The sequence below is a fragment of the Rhincodon typus genome, unplaced genomic scaffold (genome assembly GCF_021869965.1).
Source record: "Rhincodon typus isolate 14 unplaced genomic scaffold, sRhiTyp1.1 hic_rhity00000815, whole genome shotgun sequence".
NCBI lineage: Eukaryota > Metazoa > Chordata > Chondrichthyes > Orectolobiformes > Rhincodontidae > Rhincodon > Rhincodon typus.
The window spans coordinates 2730-10222 of NW_025966453.1; the positions used below are offsets into that span (position 1 = coordinate 2730).

The 7493-nt window shown below is 46.2% G+C and overlaps 1 protein-coding gene across 1 annotated transcript in view; it reads left to right on the forward strand.

The window, feature by feature from the left end:
- The first annotated feature begins 7081 nt into the window (after positions 1-7081).
- LOC109920952 (zinc finger DHHC-type palmitoyltransferase 16) overlaps positions 7082-7493 on the forward strand; it is a 15670-nt gene continuing 15258 nt past the window's right edge. Inside the window, exon 1 of the mRNA XM_048592209.1 lies at positions 7082-7311. The gene's annotated coding sequence lies outside the window, so the exon portion shown is untranslated. The remainder of the gene's footprint in view (positions 7312-7493) is intronic.

The following is a 7493-nucleotide window of genomic DNA, read 5'->3' on the forward strand; positions in this document are numbered from 1 at the left end:
TGGGTCTTTCACTTGCAACTTCTCGTGATGCTTTTGCCCCAGGTCCAATTCCTCTAAATTGGACTCGGACACAGGCAGCACATACTGGACCGTGGCCCATCTCTTGCATCCGGAATGTCTCGGAACAGCCTGCTCCTCTTCTTCCAATGGTTACAGTATTGAGACTGCATCCATTCTGAGGTTTCCTCGACAGGGGGACACCTGCAGTTCCTGCTGGGCCAGGTATGTTTTACTCCTGCCCTGTTTGGGATGTAACAGCTTTCAGGTGATCCATGTGTTAGTTCTGGACTTGAATCACCAACCGTACTTTGCAAGTCACAAGACCTGACCTCACATCGTACTGATACAGGGTCATTCCCATGGTTCCAGCACCAAAAACTTTATCCCCCGAATTAAATTGTCTCTCTTGCTTCGAGGCGGTGTGTGGCTGGCAATGGCATTCCTCCTGCCAATTCACCCCCCGGTCTGAAAATATCAGGTTTAACCTGGTAGAGTCTTGTCCCCATCAGCAACTCTGCTGGAGCTATCCCTGTTGTTGCGTGTGGGGTGGTTCTATAATCGAACAGGAATTGGGACAGTTTGGTCTCAATTGATGCCATAGGCTGTGTCTTAAACCCAGCCTTCGATGTTTGGATTGCTCTTTCCACTAGACGATTGAATGACAGGTGGTGTGGAGTTGTCCTTCCGTGACAAATGCCATTGGACTTCAGGAAATGTTTGAATTCCCTGCTGGTAAGTGATGTCCCATTGGTCCATGACCAAAACCTCCGGGAGTCTGTATCACAAAAGATGCTCACAGCTTCTCAGTCATGATCCCTGAGTTTGCTGAACAAACTTTATGCACGTCCAATCACTTTGAATGGACATCTACAATGACCAGGAACATTGAGCCCATGAAGGAACTGGCCATTTGAGTCTGGGGTTTACCTGGCCATTCCCATAAATGTGCTGCTATTGACAATTTGTTCTTGTTGGTGCTCTGGGCACTGCCCCACCACAGCTATATTGGCATCCAACCCTGGCCATCAGACATAGCTTCCTGTCAGCATCTTCATCTTGGAAACCCCTGGATGACATTAGTGGAGATCAGCCAGTATCTGACAGCGACCTTTACTCGGGACAATCACCCGCACTCCCCATGGTGATAGGCTGTCCCCTACAGTGATCTGGTCTTACTGGGCCCAGAAAGGTTTCAGTTCTGGTTACAATGGTCCTTCTTCCCCCCATCACAACCAGCTGTTTCAGTTTCGCTAGGACAGGATAATGTCCATAGTGAATGGAAAGGTGTCCAGAGAGTTTTAAACCAGAACAGACTCTTCCAGGGGAGCCACCACTGGTGGAGTATTGGCCAATGGGAGGCAGATGCCTTGAGCCACATTAGCCACTTGGCTTCCTGGATGGTGTTCTAACTTGTACGCGCTGAGAATAACGGGCCCAATGCTGAATTCTACTGGAAGCTATGGGCGGCACCGCCTTGTCTTCCTTTAGTAGCCCTAGCAGGGGTTTGTGATCTGTTACTATGACAAATTCCCAACGATAAAGATACTGGTGGAACTTCTTCACACCAAAGATGACAGCCAATCCTTCTTTCTCTATTTGGGCATACTTGCTTTTGGCATCAACCAAAGTCTAAGAAGCATTCACTATTGCGTATTTCTCTCGATTGGTCCACCAGAGGCATCGCACATTAGCACTACTTCTCGCTTTGGACCATAGTGGGCCAACACCTTCAATGATGCTGTTTTTTTCACTTCCCTAAAGGCTGCTTCTTTGCTTTGTGACCATTTACAAAGCTGACCCTTTTTAAAACAGCAGATGGAAGGGTGCCAAGATGGAGGTGAGGTTACGTACATGTTTTACATAATAATTCACTAACTTAAGGAAAGACCCAAGCTCTGGTACTGACATGGGAGCTGGGGCTCCTTTGATCACCTTCACTTTCTCTTCCAACAGGTGGAACCCAGTTTTGTCAACTCTGTAGCCCAGGCAGGTCACTTGGGGTGCCTGGAACAGAAATGTTTCCATTCTAAGGCACATGCCCACCTGGGAGATACATTTAAGTACGAAGCCCAAGTTCTCCAAGTGCTCTTTATTGGCCTTCTCTTATTAGTACATCATCCAGATAAATGGCAAACTTGGGGTAGCCCTTCTAAAATCATGGTCCACTGGAAAAGGGCTCAGGCTGATGGTATCCCAAATGACAGTCTTGTATATTGATATAAAATCAATATGGATACTTCTGGGACTCCTCATTCTGTCACAGGTGCAGGTAGGCATGGCTCATGCCCAGCTTCATAAAGGACCATTTCCCCCCCCCCAACCTCCTCCAACTTTGCGTACAAGTCCTCTCTGCGAGGGATTGGGTATTTATCCAGTTGCGAGAAGCGGTTTGTTTGCTTAAAATCCCCACAAAAGGTGAACCAAGCCATCAGGCTTCACAATCAGTAGAACCGTTGCTGCCCATTCTGCAAACTGCAGTGGTTTCAGGATTCCTTCACTCGCCAGCCTCCTGATTTCCACCTCTACTGCTGCCCACAAGGCAAATGGCACAGAGTGGGTCTTGCAACATGTCAGAACTGCATCCTGGTCAACATGTTTTCTATACATCTCAACCCAGCCCACAGGGGATAGAGGAGCAGATATGTACTCAGATACTGGAAAGGTGTGGAAAAAAAAAGCAGGATAGTTGTGGTGGGTGACTTAACTTTCTTCTTATTCACTTGGGACTCCCTCGGAGCCAGGGGATCGGATGGAGACCAATTTGTTAGATGCGTCTAGGAGGGTTTTTTGAGACAGTATGTTGACAATCCAACCAGAGGAGGCCATACTAGACTTGGTACTAGGGAATGAGCCAGGACAGGTGATCGATGTTTCAGTCAGAGCGCATTTTGGGCTTAGTGACAATATCTTAAGATTTCAATTAGTTATGGATAAAGACTAGAGTGGGCCTTGGGCGAGGATGCTTAATTGGGCAAGGGCCAATTACAACCAAATTAGACAGGAACTGGGGAATGTGGATTGGAGCAGTTATTTGAGGGCAAATCTACATCTGGCATGTGGGAAGCTTTTAAAGACCAGTTGATTCAAGTGCAGGACAGTGGTGTCCCTGCCAAACAAAGATAGGAATGACAATTCAGGAACCATGGATGACAAGGGAAATTGTAAGCGTTGTCAAAAGGAGAAAGGAAGCATATGATAGGTCGTGGCAGCTATGAACTGACGAAGGTCTTGAGGACTGTAGAGAAATTAGGAAGGAACTTAAAACGTGGAATTAGAGAGGCTAAAAGAAGCCATGAAATGTCTTTAGCAAATACAGTCAAAGAGAATCCCAAGGCTTTTATGCATATATTAGAAGAAGGTAGCAGTGGAAAGAATAGGCCCACTCAAGGACAAAGGAGGGAAGTTATGTGTGGAGCCACTGCAAGTAGGAGAGATCCTTAATGAGTACTTTGTACAGGTAATCGTGGAGAAGGACATGACTGATGTGGAGATCAGGGATGTGTGTGAATACTCTAGAGAATGTTAATATATTGAAGGAGGAAGTTTTGGGTATCCTAAATTGCATTAAAGTAGACATCCCCAGGGCCAGATGGGATCTATCCCAGGTTCATGTGAGAGGCAAGGGAAGAAATAGCTGGGCCATTAGCAGATATCTTCACATCCTCTTTAACCACAGAAGTTTCCAGAGGACTGGAGATTAGCCAATGTTGTTCCCTTGTTTAAGAAAGGAAGCAAGGATAATTCAGGAAATTATAGGCATCTGTGGTGGGGCAGCTCTTGGAGAAGATACGGAGGGACAAGATATATCTTATACAAGATAAGATTATATGCATATAAGAAAATGGGTCAGTTAGTGATAGGCAGCATGGTTTTGAACAGGGAAGGTAATGTCTCACCAATCTGAATTTTTTGAAGGAGGTGACCAAGATAATTAATGAGGGAAGGGCTGTGGATGTAGTTTATATGGATTTTTAGTAAGGCATTTGATTAAAATCCCACATGGTAGATTAGTACAAAAACAATATCACATAGGATTCAGGGTGAGCTCGCTAGATGGATACAAAACTGGCTTGGTCATAGAAGACAGGAGGTAGCGGAGAAGGGTTTTTTCAGAATGGAGACTGGTAACTTGTGGTGTTCCAGAGGGATCAGTCTTAGGGCCTCTTTGTACTATATATAAATGATCTGGAGGAAAATGTGGGTGGTCTGATTAGCAGTTTGCAGATGATGCAAAGATTGATAGAGTTGCTGATGATTGTGAAAGGATACAACAGGATATAGATAGACTGGCAACTTGGGCACAGAAATGGCAGATAGAGTTAAATCCAGACAAGTGTGAGGTGATGCATTTTGGACAATCAAATTTAAGTGTGAATTATACTGTAATTCAGAACCCTTAGGAACATGCACACCCAGATCCATCTGAATGTTAAAGTTCAGTTTCCTAAAAGTGGCAACACAGGTGGCCAAAGTGATTAAGGTATACGGCATGCTTGCCTTCATTGGTCAGAGGATGGAGTACAACAGTTGGCAAACCATGCTGCAGCTATATAAAACTCTTGTTAGGCTGCATTGATTATTGTGTGCAGTTTTGGTTGCCACACTACCAGAAGGATGTGGAAGGAGAGGGTGCAGAGAAGGTTCACCAGGATGTTGCCTGGTCTTGAGGGCATTGGCCAAGAGGAGACGTTAAAAAGACTAGGATTGTTTTCACTGGAAAGACGGCAGCTGAGAGGAGACCCTATAGAGGTCCACAAAATTATGAGGCATTAGATAGGGTTGATAATCAGATTTCCCCCCGGATTGAAGTTTCAATTACAAGGGGGCACAGGTCAAAAGGAGAGAGGGCAAAAGTTTAAGGGAGATGTGCGAGGAAACTTTTTCCACAGTGTGGTAGGAGCCTGGAATGCACTGCCAGAGGATGTGATAGAAGCAGGCAGGTTGGTGACATTTAAGAGGCATCTGGATGGTTACATGGATAGGAAGAGAATAGAGGGATATGGACCAAATAAGGGCAGAAGATTTGTTGTTCAGTCCAGTTAGGGCACGATGATCGTCACAGGCTTGGATGGCCGAAGGGCCTGTTTCTGTGCTGCTGTTCTCTTGTTCTTTGTATGTAAAGTAGCTTTGGCCCCTTTGATTACCCAAGCCCTTCTCAAAAAAACTGCTGGTTATTTCGTTAGGACTGCACTAAGGCAGCCATTTTCCAATTGAAAAATGTTTTCTCAACCAGTCCCACCCTAATAGGCTTGGGCCCAAGCCTTTTACTACCATCAGTGGTAACTGCACCAACTGCTTCTCATAAGAGACTGGAACCGAAGTCATACCTTTAATTTGCAACAGTTCCCCAGCACAAGTTCAGTCTGGTTGAGGTCTTGCACAAGCTTGAAGGTTGGAGTCCAAAGCAAGTCTTGTTAAAGACAGATTCTGCAATCACCTGTGCCAGTGTCGACCTCCATGGTAACTGGGGGACCATTGAACCAAATATTAATTTTAATTGGTTGATTTGGGTGTCACTAAGCAATTTAATTGTTCCAACCCACATGTAGGGGAGCTTTCCAGGGTGTGCACTCTCCTGGATACCAACTTCTGAGTTTTCCTGGTCAAGTCAGGCCTTGTAGGACTCCTTTTCTGTCTCAAGTCCAAATACTGGCAGCAACTACAGTGGCTGGCCAGCCCAGATCCTGAAGAACTGTTTAACCACTTGGCCAAGGCTTGGCTTTGTTGTAGGGTTCTGCTATGACTTGGCCTAGAGTCCCTCTGCTCAGGACACACCCTGCAATTGCCTACTCAAGTGTTGTTCCCAAAGCTCAGTTGGGCAGGTGAGGGTGTCCACTTCTATCAGGATGCCCTGTAATTCCTATGCTGCACTTGCCACATTTTCTAATGAGTGCCTGTTTGAAGTCGAGTTGGGCTTCAGCTAGTAAGCACTTCTGCATGGTTACATTATTAATCCCATATACCAAATGGTCTCTCAGCACCTCATTCAGATGAAAACTAAAATCACATGCTTCTGCCAGTCACCTTGTCAAGAATCCCAATGCCAATTCCCCTGGTTCTCTCACAGCCAAATAAAACTGACAGCATCTCTTGATTAGAGGTGGTTTGGGGGTCATAATATTCCTTCACCAACTTTCAACTCTTGGAAGGTTTTCATGTGTTGTGCCTCTGGAAACAGTAAGCCCCTTATAAACAAAAATGCTGGGGGTCCACATGCATTCAGAAGGATTACTCATTGCTTTACGTGTGCTCCAGTGTCATTTGCAGAGGCAGGGGGTGGGTGGAGGAAAAGAAAAGAAACATATGCTTTCCACACACTGGGCCCAGTGCTCAGAATGGAGGCGGGGGGCGGGGGGGAAGAGAAATAAGCAATCTGTCAACAAAGACAGCAAATGAGTCACTTCCCAAATGGAGGCATGATGCCTGATGCCTGAAGCCTGAAATGCTTACCCAATTCCAAGATGACTGTTGCAAGCAAATATTCTTAAGGCATGTGCTATTTTTAACCTGTTGTCAGTAGAATACCTGCATAGAGACCAGTATCCTCTCACCAAATTTTTTTTTTTTTTTTTTTTTTCCCCTCACTCTCTCTTTTCAGGTATGCAACTAGCTTGGAGTCACTTCCCAACTGAGGAGATGCTAAATCCCCTGGTTATATGGGTCAGCCAGAGCTTCCCTGATTGGACCAGGTTAACAACCCCGATCAAGAACCTTGTAGTTCACAAGGTCCACCTGGTCCCAATCACCACAAGGGAAAAAACAGGAAAGTGGAGTTGAGAATTATCAGATCAGCCATGAGCTCATTAAATGGTAGAATAAACTTGATGGGCTGAATGGCATACTTCTGCTTCTAAATCATATCGTTTTATGTCATCAAAAATGTTTCATAAAAAATGTTTTAAATGATATTGGCTGTTATATAATGTGGGTGTGGGGTGAGATGTGTGAGAGTGGAGATGTCTGGCCTGGGGTGATCTGAAATTATGATAAAACCCTCCCCCAGGTTCCCATCCTTGTGTGAAGAAATTACAAGGCAATCGATTGCTTATGACTTCCTACCTTTTTCCATTCTGAAAGCGATTCAACGTGACTAGGGAGGGAGCCGGTGCGAAAGGATCACGGGAGATGTAGTTCTCGATGCGGATCGACATTTGTAATCTTCTGTTACTTTGCGTCAGCGACGGACTACATCACCCAGCATGTCTTGCCGGGTGACCAGACACGCAGGAGCAGCGTCAGAGCGTTCGCGGGACCAGCACTGCAGCCGGCGGCAGGCGCTGAGCGGAGCCCGGGAGCGGCCGAGATGTCCCGGTCAGTCTGCACCAGCCTTCCCGGCTCAGAATCGGGAAAGGGTATTGCATGTTCCTCCCCAACCCATCATCCCCCTGCACAGCAGACCCCCCCCTTCCCCATCAAGCCCCCCCCCCTTCCCCATCAATCCCCCCCCCTCTTCCCCATCAATCCCCCCCCTCTTCCCCATCAATCCCCCCCCC